This window comes from Tamandua tetradactyla, chromosome 22 (assembly GCF_023851605.1).
Source record: "Tamandua tetradactyla isolate mTamTet1 chromosome 22, mTamTet1.pri, whole genome shotgun sequence".
Lineage (NCBI taxonomy): Eukaryota > Metazoa > Chordata > Mammalia > Pilosa > Myrmecophagidae > Tamandua > Tamandua tetradactyla.
The window spans coordinates 6,693,117-6,714,763 of record NC_135348.1 but is presented as its reverse complement, the minus strand read 5'-3'; the positions used below and the strand labels follow the sequence as shown (position 1 = coordinate 6,714,763).

Genomic DNA, 21,647 nt, shown 5'->3' with positions numbered 1-21,647 from the left:
ACTGAGATTTCAGTTTACGTTGTAAAGTTGCTACTCTAACAATAAGATTCTGAGTCTGATTTTCAGAGATCTCAAGTCTACGGCTACAGGAAATAAAATTTTCCTTCGGGATACTCATAGAAACCTCTACATCTTTCAGACGGCACTTAAGCTTCTTGTTTGAAGCCTTAAGCCCATCCCTTTCACCCTTTAATGTAGACAGTATATCTAACAACAACCAACCAACATCTCTATAACTCTTATTTCTACAAAACTCTGTAAAGGTGTCAAAAACGTTATCCCCCAGAGTCTGGCTTCGTACAAGCAAAGCATTAGGAGAATCGAATGATGATATTTTGACTATCTCCTTTGCCAACACAGTCCATGGATTGGGAGTGTCATTCTGATTACGGGAATCAGAGTCCTTAGTGTCTCTGAGCCCAGTCAGAGTAGAAAACCATTCATAAAAACCCATTTTTAAGATTCTGTTCCTTAAGAACCACTCCTGGTACCAAGATGTATTAGTTAGGGTTCTCTAGAGAAACAGAATCAACAGGGAACACTTGCAAATATAAAATTTATGAAAGTGTCTCACGTGACTGTAGGAATGCAGAGTCCAAAATCCACAGGGCAGGCTACGAAGCTGATGACTCCAATGGATGGCCTGGATGAACTCCACAGGAGAGGCTTACCAGCCAAAGCAGGAATGCAGTCTGTCTCCTCTGAGTCCTCCTTAAAAGGCTTCCCATGATTGGATTTAGCATCACTAATTGCAGAAGACACTCCCCTTTGGCTGATTACAAATGGAATCAGCTGTGGATGTAGCTGATGTGATCATGACCTAATCCTATGAAATGTCCTCATTGCAACAGACAGGCCAGCGCTTGCCCAATCAGATGAACAGGTACCACAACTTGGCCAAGTTGACACCTGTCCCTAACCATGACACCTATTTTATCTGATATTAATAAAGCCACCTCAGCTTTCTTTTTATTACTACTTGCATGGTGTATTTTTTTCTTCCTTTCACTTTCAACTTACTTGTATCTTTGAATTTAAAGTGGTGTCTTGCAGACAGCATATAGTCGGGTAATGCTTTTTTCAAAATTCATTCTGCCGTTCTCTGCCTTTTGACTAGAGAGTTCAATTCATTTGCATTTAAAGTCACTACTGATAACACAGGACTTTCTTCTGCCATTTTGCTATTTAGCCTTTGTAAATTTTATACCTTTTTGTCCTTCACTCTGTTAAAGCCTATTTTATATGTATTTGCTTTTTTTCATATTGTACCTTATTGAATGCATTCTTACTACTATATGGATGTATATTTTCATATATTTTCCTTGTGGTTACCATGGGGCTAAAATTTAGCATTCCATATATAAAACAGTGTTTGGTTGGATACCAACTCAACTTCGATAACATGCATGTATAATTTTCCTATAACCTTCTGTCCCTCCAACACTTTTTCATACTTGTTGCCACATATCTTCATACATTGTATGTCCTAACATGTATGCTTATCATTATTTTTAATGCATTTGAGTTTTAACAACTGTAGGATGTAGAAGTAGAGTAACATATCAAACAATATAGTACAATAATGCTGACATTTATAATTATCCAAATGGTCACCTTTACTGAAAGTCTTTATTTCTTTATGCTGCTTTGAATCACTATCTAGTGTCCTTTTCTTTCAGTCTGAAAAACTCCCTGTAGCATTGTCCGGTCTAGTGGTGATGAATTCCCTCAGCTTTTGTTTATTTGAGAATGTCTTAATTTCTTTCTCATTTTTGAAAGATAGTCTCTTCAGAAAAAAAATTATTGGCTGGCAGTTGTTTTCCTTCAACCCACTGCCTTCTTGTCTCCATGGTTTCTGATAAGAAATCAGCACTTAATCTAATTGGAACTTCCTAATAAGTAGCATGTTTCTTTTCTCTTCCAATTCTGGAATTTGCTCCTTGCCCTTTGCATTTAATAGTGTAATCAGTATATGATGGGCTGCATTTTTCCTTATGTTTATCATGCTTTGTTTTTTCTCAGCTCCTTGGATGTGTGTATTCATGCCTTTTGCCAAGTTTAGGAAGTTCTCTATCATTATTTCTTCGATTATTCCTTTTGTATCTTTCTCTTTTCCTTCTCCTTCGGGGGCGTCGGTGCACTTGGTTGTGCCTCATGGCTGTCTTAGGCTATGTTTGCTTTTATTATTCCTTTTTTCTTTTTGCCAATCAGCCTGGCTCATTTCAAGTATTTGGTCTTCAAATCCACTGATACCTTCTTCTGACAGCTCCAATCTGCTCTTGAAATCTTCCTGGGCATTTTCCATTTCTGTTATAGTGACCTTCAACTCCACTGGTTCTGTTTGGCTCCTTTTTAAAATTTCTATCTCTTTACTTAGAGCTTATATTGTTCATTATTTTTTTCCCCCTGATGTTCTTTAATTCTTTCTCTGTACTTTGTTTCAAACTCTGAGCATTTTTAAGGTTTAAAAGCTTGCTTAGTATGTCCACATTCTGATCTTTTTTGGTGTTTTCTGTATTTTTATTCTCTTCCTTTAGACGGGCCACCATTTCCTGTTTCTCTGTTTTTCTCTTTTGTTGCACAGAGCACATTGTAATATTTTAAAATGTTAACTCTGGCATTTACTCCCTGAAATGTCTGTTTCTTGGTTTTGTACCCAGCTGGTGATAAGACAGAGGTTTTCCTGAGCTTCAGCTCTCTTATCAGGAAGCTCTGCCCAGGGCAAATGCAACGTACAGGTTTTTCCCTGTCTTTCTTGGTCTCTAACTTGTCCTGGGATTTTGTTGTTAGTTGTTTTGGAATTCCCTGTTGACAGGTATTTGGCTGTTCCTTCTGTTTCTTAGGGACAGACTTCCCTCTCTTGGATATTGCATTCCCAGCCAATGCAATCCTTCAGTCAGCTTACCCTTGTAGCCGTGAGGAAGTGCTGTGTCTTTAAATCACTGCTTCAGCCCCTGTCCAGGGAGCATTAGCACAATGGCTGCTCTCCGTGCAGAGAACCAACTACCTGAATACGACCATCAAAAGCCACGATGGGCTGTGCCCATCCCTGCTCTTGGGGAAGAGGATTTTTATGTCCCTTTCTGTTCTCAGAAGCTAGTTAGAGACTGGAGCCCACAGTATCCTGCTGTGAGAGTGGGGACGTGGGTGCCAGTAGCAGCTACACTGGAGAGAGCAATTAGTTTCTTACTGTAATTTATCTGTCACTCCTTCCCACTCTCCCAGATGGTGTCCAATGTTCTTCTAGCCTCTGGAGTTTCAAAATACTTGTTTCAGACAGTTCCTGCCTGTTTGATAGTTGTTTTGGTAGGAGGACTGGGTCCTGGAGCTCCCTACTCTGCCATCTTCCCTGGAAAATTCTGAAGCATTAACTTCTTGAATATTGGATTCTTCTTCCCAACGATAACAGTAGCTTATTCCTAAGGTTGTTTTGAGGATAATAGGGGTAATTCATATGTAGAGCTCTTAGCAGTGTGCACAGTATATGGTAAGCCCTCAATATCTGTCACTTTTCTTGTCAGTCTGACCTTGGACATCTCAATATCATGGACATCGCAGATGCTCTCCCTCAGGTCATCTCTTTCCTAGATGCTAAGTTTGCTCAGTATTCCTCCTCTGCTCTCTGTGCTGTCCTTGCAGTCATGGGAGTTTTGTTCCAGGTGCTAAGACTCAGTGTATAGGTGACTGCAGAAACATTCCTTCCTCACTGCCAAGGCTTCATGGAGGCAGCTGGATTCCTAGTCTTGTCCATCAACTCACAATTTGGATCAATTTTCCCATGAAAATGGCACTGTAAACATTTTGGTGTATAAAAATGATCTTTTTTCATGTATAAGTAAGTTTGATAATTATATTGTCTATTCTGGCTGGGGACTTGGTTCTTTTCACTTAAAAATAAATTGTGAGCATTTTCCAGTTCCACGAAGTATTTCTTCAATGCAATTTAAAGTGAGTTGTCCTTTATTCTTTGAAAATAAGATAAAAAAGAAGATATCTTTGTTTTAAAATAATACATGACTAATAGCCCCTCATCCTACTTCCCCCAAATAACCATGCATAAGAATTTCATTTTGTATATTCAATATATTTCTATAAGTTTAAATTTATAATATATATATTTTATTTAAATAGTTACCCTAAGCATTCTAATTTGTAAGCTGCTTTCTAAATCAAAAAAATATTGTGGACATTTTTCCATGCCAATATAGCAAAAAAAAAAAATCTATGTTAAAAAAAGCTAAATACTGATCCATTCTATGAATGGATTAATATTTATTTACACAAATCTCCTATCTTTGGACATTTTGAATATTTTCAGTTTTCACTATTGTACAAGATGGTAATAAACATCTCTATATCTGTACACACCCACTCTTATCTCCTTAAGATAAATGATGAGAAATGGAATTTCAGGATCAAATGTTTTGCACATTTTTCATTCAAGCAACCCTTCAGAAACGTTGGCTGTTTTACAATCTCTTTCAAAATGCATGCGATGTCTCATTATTTTCCATAGTTTTGAGAAAGATGGACTAATGTCTTTTAAAAATTCCTTGCTATAGTTAATATATCTTTGTAAGCTGCCTTAAATCCTTATTGGAATTCAATAGTGTATAAATAAAAAAGTCAAACATTGGACAAAATATTACAGCTGATTAGTCTGGTCCAGAGCCTTCCCTTTCTATAGCAACCACATTATTCCCAAAGGAAAATGCTTTCTAAATTTTAGACCATGGACCAAAATATCATGCTTGTAAATTTTTCTGATTCAATGGTTGAATTGCTCAGTAAATATTTAATCAATACCTGTAATAGGCAAAAGTTCCCATGCCAGAAAACTTATGAGCCTGACTTCTGTGAAGGTATTGCGGCTCATTTTAACATTTTCAGATAGTTAAGAAATTGTCTCAATGGGTTAACTTTCAAGGACTTCACCGAAGACTTTGGAAAACTTGAGACCCAGTTATTCCTTCTAGACATGCCATGTAAGATGCATTTATTTGGTCTGCTACCATACTTATCTTGAGAGCTCATTATCTGGGAATGTGCCATGGTTCTGTGGATTGAAGTCCTAAGGGAAATATTTCCACCCAGTATAATATCAGCCTCTCAGTTTCGAAAGTGGAATGTGAATCACAAATTTATACTCTAGTCTTCAATTTGTAAAAAGATAGTGCATAGATAAGATGATAAAAAAGTAAGTGGATGAGAAAGCTCTTGTCCTTATCTCCAGCAGGCTGAGTGTTGTGTGAGGCTACAGACACTGCTGTAAGAGGTTGACACATTCAAGTCATGAAAAGTCTGTTCAATACGAAGAGGACTTTAATAACTCTGCCATCAGTTGAGCACGAGAATATATAACAATGCTCTTAAAGTATCTCCAGGAGATATTTGATGATACACAAGTGCAGCACTCAATTAAGAGCTGTGCCAGACAGCTTAGGATATAAATCAACACATGACAGGTCCCTGAGGATATGCTGGTTAGAATTGATTTATTTTCTCCTTCCCTCCCTTCTTTCGCCCCTCTATCCCTCTGTCCATCTGTCCCTTCCTTCCTCCTTCCTTCCTTTGGATGAAATCATGATCTTTAGGTATGGCACAATATTAAAACCTTGTTTTTTATCTCTTCACGTTTTGGAAGAACTGTAAAAAATTTTCTTTTCAGGGCTGGAATTTGGGGAGTCTTTAGTATAATGGCCAAGGTACTTATAAAGGAGCTAAAAAAAAGAAACTAGTCTTACTTCATACAATTGTTTCCACACATACGTATTGTGATCCTATAGTATTATGCTCATGCCTCTAAATAGCATTTTTCACATTATGCATTCCACTGGTTTGTCTCCTTTAAGCAGGAAAATTATTTCTCTGTCTCCCAAGAGCACCTTACAGAGCACATCAATAAATATTTAAAGAAATATTTTTAATGGTCAAGCAATTTATGCCTTAAAAACAATTTAGCCCCATAACCCTTTCTTCTTTAGAAAAGAGAGAAAGGGGAGTTTTAACGTGAAGATCCTCGATACACGAAGAGAATCTCAGTGGGCATGAGGAGAACATATGAGGGAATAAACATCATTGAGTGGGAGAATAAATTGAAAGAACTTGGCATAAAAGAGTTTGAACATGGTGATTCTTAGAAAGCAGCTTTGGAGGGAGTAGGGACTATCGCAGTAATAACGTGATCCCCAGAAGACAAGTTGATCCTCTCATATTATAGTAGAGATCAGTGATCTCTCATTCATTCTCTCACCTTCAGGGATATTTCAGTATCCAAAAGGTCTCTTGGGGATGTTCATCTTGTGGAAAATAATGTGCAATGTACAACAAACCTATTCATATAAGGATCTTCACTAATCCAACAATTTTTTTCAAAATAAACCTTCACCAGTCAACCAGACAAACACAAATCTACCGACTATAACTCAAAAAACATCCATAGACTCTGGTGAATAAGCACTAAGTAGTTTATACACAAGTTGTTTCCTGACCTACACACCCAACCCTCTACTTCTCATGGGAGGTAGGAGGTGATGACTAATTCAATTCTGCCTGGCAGAACATTCTAAGCTGTGGGGTTTTCTTTGAACAGCTGTGGAAAATGGCTAAGACACTGATTCTTAAAATCCTTTTGGAAGACTAAATAGGGATTTCATGCAGTATTTCAAGCACTTGTAAGCAATCTCTATTTGGATGCTTTTCAACCTTTCTCTCTCCCTTATGATAATTAGGCTGTAGAATATCATCTACAGAAAACACACACAACAAAATTTCCTGGACAGAATCTCAGTTCTGAACCAAAAATATACTTCGAAACCATTTCTTAATTCATGGACTGTACTCCACACCTGCGTCTTTTTCCTTTTCATCTCATTCTAATTCAGAGATAATTTGCCTGAAAAACTATTTGTCATTTCTTTCCTTTTCAATCCTATTGCTTGGAATATTTGGGGAATAATGGCTGATAATGTCTTCCATGGGGAGGACAAATTTAAGACTCTTCACCTAAAACCACAGGAAAATAGTTTGAGATCTATTGTTACATCAGTAATTATCACAATTGTCTTTTCTTTCTGATTCATATTGACTCTGGAGATAGCTAAGTGGACTAAAGATCAGTAGATAATATTTTGAACTTATCTTAGAATGAATTTCTCATTCAATATTCCACTGTTTTTTTCTGCAAGTGATTGAGCAAGTCAGATAAGCAGAAATTCTTATGAACCTTACCTTACATTTTTGACCTCTGTAGTCACAGCATTGTAGGTCCAGTCTCACTATTTTCATTTATTTATTTCTGTCCTAGAGACAGATCAAAGTCGGACGCTTTAAGAGCAATACAGGACCTATCTTCTTAGCAATAATAATAATAGCTAATATTTACTGAGCTTTTTTCTATGTGACCTTTTTCGTATTTGAGCCTCTTACAAACATAGTGAGGTAAACTGCATCATTTTAATCATTTTACAGAGGAGAAACTGAAGCTAATAAGGTTAAAAATTGCACAAGGTCAATTGTGCAATTTCCACTTGGGTCACAATTCTTTTTCATAACCTTACTGTCCATGGAAGAGTCAATCATTCATCATCGCAATTAAGAGCCAGCAAACTTTTGTTAGAATTTATCACATCTACTGTCCCCACCAAAAACCTGAATTCTAGCCTCATGGATCCAGGCCATACAGTGCAAAACTGTGGGGCAGGAAAACATTTGGATAGAGACAAACATCCGAGCATTCTAGTGAATGTGGGTCAGAAATGCGTGGGGAAAACTAATATCTCCAGGAAGTGTTTTTTGTTTTGTTTTGTTTCCTCCTAGCATGGTCATTTTTTTTTTTTCAGCTATAGGAAAGAATGTTATTTAACAGTAAGTTTAAACAGAAGCATGAAGGTATGCAATGAACCACAAATGCCATTACTGAAGTCACAATGACTAAGAATTTCCAGCTCCTTAGAAGATGCAAGGAACTCAGTCTGAACCCACGTCTTCCTCCTCTTCCTGTCTCCCTCTCTGCAAGTTTCCACTTGGCATTGATCTGCATCTGCATCGCTTTGGCCGTGCAGGGCTGCTGCTCATGGGGTTCCCGGCTGCGCGGGTCCGGGAATGGCTGAGTGGGCGCCGGTTCGCATGCCCGGTCCGGCTGTGCAGGCGCCCCTCGCTGCCTCCACGTCCGCCCACCCTCAGCGCTCGGGGCATCCAGGGCTGTCCAAATATTCGTTAACCTCCCAGCAGTGCTTCTCATCCTGCTCGGCCTTTGGTTCCTGTATCTGAAAGAAGAGCCTTAAACTTCAGCATGTAGACCCCCCAGCTGGGGCACCTGTTTCCATATCTCAGGATGTCCCGTCTTTTCCTAAGAAGTGAGGAAGGGACTCGCCCGTCTGCTGGGTGTATGCGAGTCCTCTCCGTTTATCTAGGCTGACGGTAATTCCTTTCACTGACATCTTACCCCTTCGAGACTCTGCAAACACTTGTTGGAGGCTGGTACAGGTCAATCAACATACTTAGTAAATTTGCCTTGACCCAAAATTCATATATAGTATATACCAAAATATCACAATTTGTTCCAATGCTATGCTTGATAGCCTTACCCCGGTCCCCCGGATCCAGGGACCAAGAGCGTCGTGCATTGCATTTAATTGTCATGTCTCTTTAGTCTCTGTCTGGCTGGAACAGTTACTCAGTATTTGTTGCTGTTGTGGTTGTTTTTGTTTTGTTTTGCTTTTGTCTCTGATTGCCCTGATATTTTGAAGAGTTCAGGTGCATTATTTCATAGAATGCTTCTTAATTTGAATTTGCTTGCGTCTCTTAATGAAAAAATTTAGAGTATGCTTTTTATTTTCCTTTGGTCAGAAATGCTACTTAAGTCATGTTGTAGTTTCTGTGCATCAGGACTGGAGGCACGTGATGTCAATTTGTCCCACCATTGGTGATGGTAACTTTGAATAATTAAGGAAGGTGGTGTGTGGTGTACTTTTGGCTATATAAATATCCCATTCCTCAGTAAACATCTGCCTAATGGATTTAGCAACTATTTATGATTTTCGCTTAAAAATCATATTGTGATGAAGGTTGCAAAAGGGTGATTTCTTGTTTATTGCTAATTTTACGTTTATTAGCATTCCATTGTAGGGAAGAGTTATTGATTGATCAATTGGATGAAGTCAGAGATTTCTATAATCAATTATCTCTATTACTGTTATTGTTCATTCTGATATTCAAATTTTGCCAGATTTTAAGTTGGCTTCTGTATCCTTTTGATACAGCTCCATAATTTTTGGATCTATTATCTATTTTCTCACTAAACAGTGTGTCCCAGGCTCATCTTGAGCTTTCTTTGCCTTAGCTCTGGAATCAGACATTTTCCCACAAATTTCTAGATCTTTTTAGTCAGGAAAAGTTTTTAGAAACCAAGATTAAAACACCCTTTGTATTTTAAATTATGTTTCTATATGTTCAATTTGCATTTCCAATTGTATTTTGAATGCTTTGGTGGAGGCTGTCCAATGTCTGATTACATGTATGTTTACACCTACTACAGGATTTAGTACAGAGACTCTCTTTCACATAATCGTATTTTAGAAGTAGAAGTGGCCTCAGATAGCCCTTGCTCAATTATCTCATGTTATGAGTGGGACTCAGAAAAATTAAGTGGTTTAATTAAGATAGTTTTGTAATGGTGGATTTGATTCTAGAGTGTAGCTATTCTGTTTTCCAGTTCACTTTTCTTTTTCATATATGTGCAATACATATGCTCAGAATGAAGGTATGCTATTTGTCTTGGTTTCCCAGCTGCTAAAACAAATACTGCACCATGGGCAGGCTTGAACGGTGGGAATTTATTGGCTCATGGTTTTGAGGCCAGGAGAAGTCCACAATTGAGGCAAAAACAAGGCAATGTTTTTCCCCTGAGGACTTAATGCTCTGGGATGTCTTGCTTGGCTTTCCTGTCCCATGGCCATGCACTTGGTGGCATTTTCTCCTTTCTTGTCTGGATTCCATTGGCTTCCAACTTCTTGCTCCTCCCTAGCAGCTTTCTCCCAGTGGCCTTCTCTATAAGATTAGTAGGATTCAGACTCATTCTGATTCAGTCGGCAATACCTTAAAAAATAACATCTTCAAGAAGTTCTGTTACAATGGTCCATACCCACAAGAATGGATTAAGATTAATAATATTCTTTTCTCGGGTCTGTAATTCAACCTACAATTATTTGATGAAAGTTGAAATTGCCACATTTGGTAGATTAAAGATGGTCACAATTCTTTGTTACTCCTCCCTCCAAAACCTGTTTTTTGCCTTTGAAGGTCTTGGCTTTGAAGATGATGGGTGTCAAGGGCTTATTTTCAGAACTCAAAACTAAGAATTTGATTCTTTCTGGCTAAACCAGCTCTCCTAGGAGGAAAGAAAAAAAGAGACATGAAAGTCTGAAGGGAAATGTTTCATTTAACACCTCAAAACATTATTCCGCTACACAAGAACAAAAGAAATTAAGGTAAGGTGCAGTTTCAAATCTTTAAGGAATACAGATAACATAAAGTTTAAGGAAGACTTTGTCTTGCCAGATGATGACAACATTCCAATGTTTCCTGAATAATGTGGTAGGGTTATTAAGGAAGGTGCTGGCAAATTGAGCAGGTTTTAACATCTTGTCCTCTGTTTATTTTGTAGGAAGCTAGTTTCTATAATTTGTATTTATGTTGGGTTAAAACAATATCCATAATATAATTTGTTGTTTTCCCCAAATGTCTTATTTTCCACGAGATATCGATCTTTCCAGAAGTAGTGTCAATACCTGTGCTTTTCTGTAGTGTAACTGTGGGGTTGAATAATGATTAAAGTGTTTGATCATAGGTCTATCACAATCGCTAGACTATGCATCTCTAGGGCAGGATCCTTTTGCATATAATTCATCTTTAAATTCTCAGTCTCTAGTCCACTGCTTGTGAAAAATTGCACACAAATGTTTTACAAATGAATGCCAGGCCTTTGAAGAGTTTAGTTTTATGTGAATGATGTACGTGCACGTGTGTGCATGTGTGTGTGTGTGTGTTTAAGAGATTTACTGTCTATTGCTTTCAGGTTGACTGTTCTTACTATAGAGAAATTAGCTCTGCACTCAGATCCTGCTGGAGGTTGGAGACCAAAGTAAAGTTCATGCGTTCCTGGAGGTGAAGAGATTCTTTCCTACCAATTATCCAGAATTGAGTTTCAACAGGGTTGTCTTTGTAAGGATTCAAAAGAAAAACATTTTATGAAAGAAAGCAGTATACTATTGGTTTTAAAAAGTTTGGCATCTTCTTTTTGTGCTACTACTAGTTTTCTTATTTTTAACTTCATTTAATGGTGCACTTAAACTCTCATGTTGATTCAGCATTTTCAAAGAGCGATTAACTTCATAGTTAATGATTTTTCAACATATTTTTTTTAAGCCTCTATGTGTACATGCACGTGCTTATGTCTAACATTTAAAGAAAATAACTTATCCATGTAGATCAGTTCTCTAAAGGTATCCCTGAACAACTCAAGTTATATTCATGTTGGTTCTTCAAAGTGACTCAGAGTTGCACTTCTCTGAAGTACAGAATTACACGCAGCTGCCTTCATGTAGCACAACCCAAAATAATTACCATCGCTGTCCAACATCTACATTTTAAAGCTGAAAGTGTGGAAGAGAATTCATGAGGGAAATAAATTGAGTGTAATCTTGTTCAAAGCTTCTCTTCCTTTCTTCTTTCTAAACAGCTAGTATAAAAATTTCACTAAACATATGTGTGTGTGTGTGTATATATATATATATATTAATAAAAGCTGTGGCATCTTATCTCCAACTTGACTCTACATAATACTTTAAGGTTTAACTGTGTTTAAAGACACCTTCTAGTTTTCTCCAAAATCAGAATTATTAGGCATTACTTTCCACCTCTCTCATACAAATTTGGGATACATTTGCCAACAGGATTTGATGTAAAAGTTTGAATTTTTAAAACAAATGACCATGAAATGTGATAATATATTGGCCTTCTCTGTAAAATTATGTAAAGTAGATGACTTGTGGTTGAGAATTACTACACTGACTGCTCTACTTTTTGATGTGTTTGCCATATGGGAGAAATGTAATGATAGCATCTACTGCTAATATTTGAAACCTATGGTTTTTTTAAAGTGTAAATAATTTTTTTTGAAGACCATTCAAGTTAATCTTGATACTCAGATGATGTTGTGCATCCTTAAACTGTATACATAAAAGATTCTGAGCAGAATATTGAAAACCTTAAATTTTGAATCTGCTGGCTGCAAATTTCTCGCAACAATGTCCTTTGACCTTTTATCGTCTCTTGCTAGATCTCATCCAGGATCATGTATTACAGTTCATTTACACTGTCTCTTTGTTGTTCTTTCTTTTTCTTTTAATTATAGGAATATATATATCACAAGCTTCCCCATCTCAACCACTCCCAAGTATAACATTCAGTGGTATTATTCATATTTCTACTGTTACAGTGTCACATTTATCTTCCATTACTAAAACTTTTCCATCTCTACAGACAGAAACCCTACACCCATTATGCATTAACTCCCTGTTCTTCCTGCCACCCCACCCCAATTTCTGAAACCCAATTTTTGTCTAGGAGTTTGCATATTTTCTGATTTTCCTTGTTGTATGGGCCCTACATTTAACATCCTAAACCTATAACACACCTGTTGCTTAGAGACCAACTTAATATACCTATGTTTCTATAACTTTCTCACCCCCACTTTTATGTAGGTTTTTCAAAAATCGTATTTTAATGCCTTGTGAGTCCCAAACCATTGATTTATCATTACATTTATGCATTTGCTTTCTAGACCCTGTAGAATATGAAAAGTGGAGTTACAAACCAAAAACACAATAATACTAGCATTTGTATCTATCCATATTATTATCCTTATTAGAGATCTGTATTTCTTCATGCAGCTTTGAACTATTGTCCTCTCATTTCAACCTGAAAAGAATTCTCTTTAGCATCTCTTGTGGACCCAGTCTTGTGATGACAAAATCCTGCAGATTTTGTTTATCTGGGAATGCCTTAATCTCACCTTCATTTTTGGAAAGACAGTTTTTCTGGAAATTGAATGCTTGGCTAGCAAGTTTTTGCTTTCAGTATTTTAAATATGTGACACCATTGCCTTCTTGCTTGCATAGCTTCTGGTCATATACTGGCATTTAATTTTATCGAGACTAATTTGTATGTGACACATTGCTTCTCTCTTGAAGCTTTCAGGATTCCCCTTGGCATTTGACAGTTTAATTATTCTATGTGTTATTGTGGGTCTATTTGGGTTTATCCTGTTTGGAGTTCATTGAGCATCTTGGAGGTATATATTCATGACTTTCATTAAATTTGATGAAATTTCAGCCAATATTTCTATGACTATTTTTCTGCCCCCTTCACTCTTTCTCTTCCTTTTGGGATACTCACAATTTGCATATAGATATGTTTCATGGTGTACCACAGGTTTCTCAGGCTCTGTTCGTTTTTTTTCATTCTTTCTTTTTTTCAGACTAGATAATTTCAATAGCCTTATCTTCAGGTTCACCGATTCTTTCTTCTGCTACCTCCAATCTGTTGCTGAATCCTCTTCAGAATTTTTAATTTATTGTGTTTCTCAGCTCTGTTTGTCTCATTTTTGATAATTTCCATTTCTTTTATTGATATTCCTTTTCTGTTCATCTATCATTTTCTCGGTTTACATTAATTCTTTGTCCATATTTTCCTTTAGCTCTTTGAGTGTATTTAGGGCCATTAAAAAAATCTTTGTCTGATATGTCCCAGCCCTTGTCTTCCTTATTGATAGTTTCTAATGTTTTCATTTTCAGCTTTGCCTCGGTCTTCCCTTCTTGTTTCTTTGTATTTTTTTTTTAATTTTTTGTTGAAACCTGGGCATTTTGATATTATAATACATTATCGCTGGAATTTAGACTCTGAGGTGTCTGAGGTTTATATTAAGCTAGTGTTATGACAGAGCTGTCCCTGAAGGCCAAAAGCTAACCAAAAAAAAAAAAAAAGAAGAAGAAGCAAAGAAAGAAAGAAAATACCTCTCCCGATGTTTGCAGAATGACCATGCTACTGTTCTCCACAGATTATCCATGCAGTGAGTTTAGAGACTAACTCCAAGCTTAGGGCTTTCCTGATGCCTTGGGTTCATGCATCCTGTCCTGAGCAGGTGCAGGTGACCTTAGGAATTCCTCCATTTATAAAGATATGACTATTTCTTCCTCCCTAAGAAATAGTTTTCTAATGGCCCTAGGTGCTGTGCTGTTGCCCCTCAACCAGCAATTCCTTGCCCCAGGCAGTCATTTGACTACACTTCCACAGGGTTCTGTGGGAGTACTCTGTGAACTGCCTTTGACATGGAGGGTAAATTCATGGAGAGTGAGTCCCTGAGGCCACCACCAGGCAGACTATGCCAGACATACATGCCCTTGGTACGTGCACCAGGATTGCTCTGCCATCTCCAGAACTGGGCACTCAGGGAGGCTCTGAACTGAGCCAATGAGGAGTGGGGGAGGCTCAGAACATCCTGAGATCTGACTGTTTAAGTAGCTTTTTTCTTGATTTAGTGCTCACCGTTTTACTGCAGTTCTTTAAATGTTTTCTGGAGCTTTGAGAAGATGTTTTCCCCAGTTCTTGCTGGTTGTTCCAAGCACTTGTAGGTCAGAGCCTTGAAGTTTGTCACTTCTCCATGTCAGCTGGAGTAGAGCCCTCAGTTTTCAAAAGTGATTGCAAAATCATGAACAACAGTAATTTGACACAAAAAACTGGTGCCACATAAATTTAAATTGCTGAAATAATTCTTCATTGAAACAAGTGAAACTGAGCAGTGTAGGGTAAATTTGCGTTTTACTTATGGGTGGTAGATATTCTCTCATAGGAAGAGTAGAAGCAATGACCCTGACTGATATTTGGTCCTAGAGTTCCAAAGGCAGAAACTCAAATGGTTATTATTAACATAGTCTTGGGGAAGAAAGAAGAAAGAAACTAATGTTGAGTCTCCAATATTGCTCTGGCTGCACTGATATTTTGGAATGCAATGAAAAATGGAGGGGGCAGTACACATCTGCATTTTTCCCTCTACAGAATGCCTCTCCTGCTATTTTCATTTGGTCCCAAGGTTTTGGAGAGATCAATACACATACTTTTCAAGAAAGGAAATAAGACAGGAAGGAACATGTGCCCTGGTGGAGATACTTAGAATATTGAATAGTTTTTGACATAACTCGATGTAGAGACAAGGCAGTACTCTCCAAGGAGAGAATTGCTTCTGTAGTTTGAAGCTCATAGGGGAAAAGGAAACTAAATGAAAACTGGAAGGAGAATGAGTGGAATTTTTTCTCCTCCCCACCTCTCCAGTTGGAAAATAGTATGGTGAGTTGAGAATGCAGGAGCTCAAAATAAAACAAAAACAACAATACTTTACTCTGATGAAAACTGTTTCCCACCCCAGCATCTCTACAGAAGAGGGCAATGAAAATGCCGCTGCTATTGCTTTACATCAAAATCCATTCTTTAGGGTAATATTTGCTTTCTTTCCTGTTTCATTTGATGGTTGCGCTGCTGACATGGATTCACAATGGTTACTAAAATATTCACTGCAAAGAGCTGGTGTGAAACAGCCTCACACTCTGCTACTTTTTTTACTCATCTGGATTAACCTTTCTGCAGCAATCACAGAATTGTAAATACCCTTCAGCATTAAATAAAAAGCAGCAGTGTGAAGGTTTAAACGATTGCTTCAGCTTTTTTTCTGGCCCAAAGCGTGACTTGTTTTATTTAGCAGTCCCTGCATTCCCCCACTGTTTAGCAATCATGCACAGCTGAAAGTTTTGCCTTTACTTTCTTTCTCTTGTCTAATGAGGTCCAGCATAAAATGCTCACATATCCTTTTTTTTCTTAAAGGTCAAGACTTGAATCAGAATCTGATTTGAAAAGTCAGTGTTCAAAGGTTGCTCTTTTAGCCTAAGTAGTACCAAGAAAATCTGCAAGACAGTAGCACAGAGAGAAGCAAAAATTAAGACATGATTGGTTAAAAAGCTTGTATATATTAATGCAACATTATGGCTGAGAATTTAAACTCATAAAAGTCAGTAAAATCAAAGTTATGATCCTCCCAGCTATCGTTATTCGTTCCTTGCACACATGATAGTATTTTATGTACTATATTTGCTGTTATATTTATGCCCTTATATAGAATGTGCCAAGATATAGTTATTAGGGGAAGCATAACTTTTCATTTCTCACTGTCCTGCATTCTAATTCCTCAGTCCAATTAACATGAAGACGGGGTTTAGCAAGAAGTAGCTCTTTGCTTTCCACCCTAGTTCCCTAAAGAAAAGAGTATGAGCTGAGCAGACATCTCCTTGTTCTAATTATTGACTGACCTTTGGGACTTAATATATATTTGCTAGTAGGGCTGTAGCTTTGAAATTTTTTTTTTTTGTTTGGAAGAAGAGCTTTCTGAAGCTTGCTGATGCTTTCTGCAAAATCCAGCAATCGTTTGTGGAAGAAACAGTCAGAAACTGGATCCCCAGGGACTTGACACACGATCCTGGCACTACCCATGGCTTTGGGTACACTGCGTTACACTTTTTCCAGCTGGTACTGTAAGCTTGAAAATAAGTATAGTAAATAATAGAATAAAGAATATTGTAGTATATGTATGTGTCATTTCACAAGTGTGAGAGTGAAATGGGAAGTAACCAGCTTTCACTACATTGGACATTGTTCTGTTTTAACGAGAGAATGAATGGACTTTGCAATCCTAGGCATAGATCATCGAAATAATCTGTTCTAATCAGACAGACTAATTGATAGGTGGGCAGAGACAAAAGTTTCATTCAAATTCAAGACAGGCTATGATTATTCAGCATGATGTAGGTTGTGGTAATATATAATATTAGAAGAATGGAGCAAGTGGATCTGGATTTAGTCTTGATTCCGACACTTACTAATAGGTTGATTTTGGACAAGTGACCACCTTTCTGAGTCCTGGTCCCTTAATGTATTAAACTGGTAATAAATACCTTGCCTCATAGTATCATTTAAAGTTGAATTACTAATTTATGTAAAAGTAAATTGCCTATCACCTGACGGATCCTCATAAATGAAAGCAGAATTGTTAGAAGTGGGTGTCCTGGAGCCAGACTGCCTGCGTTTGAATTGGAACATTTGCCACTTATTAAGCTGTGCAGACTTGGGCAAGGCAGTTGATCGCTTCTTTCACTTTTTTAAATCTGTAAAATGGGGATAATCATAACTCAGGGAGTTCTTGTGAAGATTAAATGAGTTAACGTGTGTAAAGTGCATGCATAGTGCCTGGCACATCTTAAGCACCATATGGATGTTAGCTTATATCATTGTTTCTTTCTAGATATTTAGTGCTCTTATTAACCACCTTCAGAGATTTCCCATTTATTAAATATTTTGCACATTTTCCAAATTGCCTATGTTGTTTTCCAACTTCAGAATTCTCCTCTTATGATAAATAATTCCTTTACAACTTGTTTCTAATGTCTGGTAAAACTGTGAATATTTGTGTCTAGTTAAGATTCTAAACAAAAGGCAAATTGTTTAGCATTGTTTTGACACCACAAATCACTGCTATTTTTGCTTTTTTAATCTGTGTTTTTCTTTTTTATATCATTTAGACATTTTATTAAATTTATTAGCATTCAGATTTTGATTAACTTAAATCATGAGTTTGTATAAGCTATTTTTAGAATAAATCACTCAAATTTCATATAAATTATGTTGATTTTTAAATTAAAATATCAGCTTTAACCAGCCTATGTATGTTCTTTATGACATACATTTTACTTGTAAACTCTCTTCCTTCTTTGTCTTGGTATTCCAACTTTATTCAATACTTACTCTTTGTTTTGAGTACAATTCTTTACTTTTCAAATTTATCTTTCTTAGTACTAAGCCTCTAACATGCCGATTACCCATTTCTGCACACTTATGAAGCATTTTTGTTTCCCTGGAGAAAGTGATAGCTAAGAAATCCTTATTTACTTTCATTTATTCTTTTTTTAAATAAATATTTATTGAACAGCTACATTATATACCAAGGGCTGGGGATTATGAGAAAATCTCCCAAATTAGTTTGGGTAATAGGAGTAAAGAACACAAACACTGAACTTGCCATGATAACATTAAAATTTCTGTGTCAGGGGGCTGCAAGGGTAGTTCAGTGATAAAATTCTCGCCTACCATGTGGGAGACCTGGGTTCGATTCCCGGTCCATGCACTTTCCCCCAAACAAGCAAAACAAACAAACAAAAACAAGCAAACAAAAAAATTCAACAAATAGTGCTGCAATAATGGATATTCACATGGGAAAAATAATGAAATATGACCCACTATATAACATACAAAAAAATCCCACAATTTTTTGGTATTAGTACTCTTCAGTAGAAGTATAATGTGAGTAAACATGTAATTTAATTTTTTTCCCATAGACATATTAAAAAAGTAAAAAGGAACCAAGTGAATTTAATTTTAGTAATATAATTTATTTAACCCAAAATATCCATAATATATCATTTTGACATATTAGTTATTTAAAAATTATTTATGAGATATTTTACACTATTTTTTCTCCATACCAAGCCTTTAGAATCTGGTGTGTTTTATTTATTTATAGCACATATCAATTCAGACTCGTCATGTATCTATTTCTCAATAAACACGTACGGCTACTGCTACTATACTGAAAAACACAGGTCCCTTTAAGATGGGAGTTTCATGTCAAAAAAAAGGACAGCAAAATGTGGAGTTAAACAGCATTAAAGCAATATAAGAAGTACGTTTCCCTCTGCCCTCAGTAAAATGGCCTTTGATATTTTCCCATAAATCAATAGATGCTGGTTTTCCCAAGATAACAATTAACATTAAGAAGAAATTGTTTACATCAATGTTTCTTTGATGAGAATGTTTTAATCAATTAGCAAGTTATAAAAGCTGTCTATAGTTGAAATAGTCTTGAAGATCTGTACATTATTACCTCTAAAAAATATTTTTTACTCTTGGTTTAAAAAAATGGCTGAAGTTTAGATTTCAGAATGGCATAAATTGAATTGAAAGTAAATTCTGGGGGTCTAAATTGGGATTTTTTTTTTCTTTAAAGAAAGTAACACAAAAACATATAGGATCAACGATAAAGTATACACAGGCAGGAGACGCTGGCAGTGAAAGAAGTTTCATCTTCAAGACAGTCACATTTTCAACTAATCCAAGGAAGCTCTGAAATTCACCTATAAAAGGCTGGCAGTAATGGCCTGTGCAGTGCTACATAGCAGCTCCCAAGGTATTTTAGAATGCTGGTTAGAATATTATCTTATATTTCAAGGTGAATCCTGGTGCCCACGGAAATCTATCAGTGTATACTGCAAGCTAGTCATTTAAAAATTAACAAGAGGGGGTGAAAAAAGGAAAAAGAAAATGAAAGGTCTGATTGAAAAACCCAGTGACCTTCAAACAAAATACCCAAACTTTTCATTAAGCTTTTTTTTTTACTTCTCAGAGTAGTTGATTAATATTTCTGTTGCTATTTCTCTTATGCAGAAAATAAGGATTAAAGACACATATTTTTAAGTTAAATTTAAGCTACTTAGCTTGTCTCCACTTTAGTAAAGTGTTTTTCTGCAAATCAAAAGAGGGATTGTTCTTTTGTCAAGGCTGAATTTTCTCATGCTGCGTGGGTTTACCTTTATTGCAGGCACAGAGGCAGGTGACTTTTGATATGTGCATCTCTAAACCTGTTTTGGGAGCAGAAGAATGAAATGCACAAGGCAAACTTGTGAGTTCTTTTTTTACGGTATCAGCTGCCCCATTTTCTTCATTGACTGTGTCAGTTCCACGCTTTTGGTAGGAAAAAGTAAAAAAGGAAGGACATTGTTCCTATACGCGGAGAAGTGGAAATCTATATGAACTTATGATAGTCTTTTCTTTTTTATTGTCAAGCGGAAGGAAATACACTAAAATTTCCCTAAGGAAAAGGTGGGCTATAAATCTGTGGTGGGGTAAGTAGAGGTCTGAAGGAGAAAAGCTCTTATGCCATCATTTTCAGTATGGCCATTACCCATAAGAAATGTGAAATGAAAAAAGGGAAAGCGTAGTGAAAATTAACTTTAAGTCATGGAAACTGACAAGCAGCTTCTGTGATTCAAGATAGAGTCATGTCAAGTCCAGCGTTGAAATAAGAAACATGGAGAACAGCCGTTTTTGTTATCTGTAATTGGACAAGTGGAGAAAATGATTTGTTGAAGGTGATGCTAATGACAACAGAACAATGTCAAGTTGTGGCCCGGTTTTCTTATGGGGGAAGAAAGGATGGAGAAGGAACATACTGTGCCCAGCTTGAGTTTATGAGCCAAAAGAATTTGTGCCAGAGGGAAATATCTTGTGACCACAAAAAAGTAAATGAGGAGAATTATCTCTCTGGCTGTGTTTTTATTTTTATCGCTATCACCTCTCTCGTGTAGTCTAAATGTGTTGTGTTTTATTGAACGTACTCCTGACTTGTCCTGCAATTGCTATTACAGGTGGTATTTAAGAACTACCTATTTTCAATTATGGTAATATATGCCCTGCAATCTGTTGGACTGGAGATAATTTCATGTTTCAAAAATAGCCAAGCTGCCAGAGGGATAATTTTTTAGTAATCATTGTGGCCACATTTTATTTCCAACCCTCTCAGACACCGTCCATCTCTGGACCAGACTCAGCATTAAAATAATCATTCAAGTACCTCATTCACATTAGCCTTTTCTGCCGACTCCTTCCTTTGCTCCCATCCCATTTTCCTCAAAGCTTAGCCATTCTCTTTATACATGGTCTTTCTTTCAGTTAGGACGGAATATTTTTCTCCGGCTAATATTAAAGAGCTTCCAAATTAAAAAAAAAAAATCCCATGAAAATGAAACACAGAGAGAAGGAAGAAAAAACGTTAAAATATTTACATTTACATCCAACATCTAGCTCGACTATTAAAAAAGTTGACTTGTTTTATGTCCACAATTTTTAAAGAGGCTCCATTTAAAAGGTTCTACCCCAGTGTCAGGCCATATGTCAGACAAATCCTCCCTATCTGAGAAATATAGTAATTATGTCCTGAGAAGGCTTCATGTTGAGCAGACCTGGACTAATTCCATAAAGACCTCAGGCAAAGGCTGTAAGTCATTATTCATATTTTCTAGAGAAAATAATGAAGATGCCTGATACTATGAAGGCAGTAGAGGCATGCAATGGGGGACGAGCTGAGAGCATTTAGAATTCCATAACAGGAAACTTTCCACGGGCAGCTCTAAGAATTGCTCTCAAAATTACATTCTTAATATTTTTTATCCAAATCATAATTTTGATTATTTTTCTTCCATTGTCATAGGAGTTAAAGCTACCGTTAATAAGTAAAATTCATAGAGAATTTAAATGCACTAGCTTAGCCAATAGTTTCCTCTACTTGTCTGTTTCTTTTAATAAAATGTATTTCTTTACTCTATAAATAATAAATTATGGGGTTCAAAATTCAAAAGCATAAAAGGTATTTATCATAGATTTTTTTCCCTACTCTGTTTCTCAGCCAGATAATTCTCCTCAGATAGAGAATC

The 21,647-nt window shown here is 36.6% G+C and overlaps 1 long non-coding RNA gene across 1 annotated transcript in view; it reads left to right on the top strand.

The window, feature by feature from the left end:
• LOC143666026 (uncharacterized) overlaps positions 1–21,647 on the top strand; it is a 72,449-nt gene that overhangs the window by 38,259 nt on the left and 12,543 nt on the right. Inside the window, exon 2 of the long non-coding RNA XR_013167320.1 lies at positions 19,166–19,345. This is a non-coding gene — a long non-coding RNA (uncharacterized LOC143666026). The remainder of the gene's footprint in view (positions 1–19,165; positions 19,346–21,647) is intronic.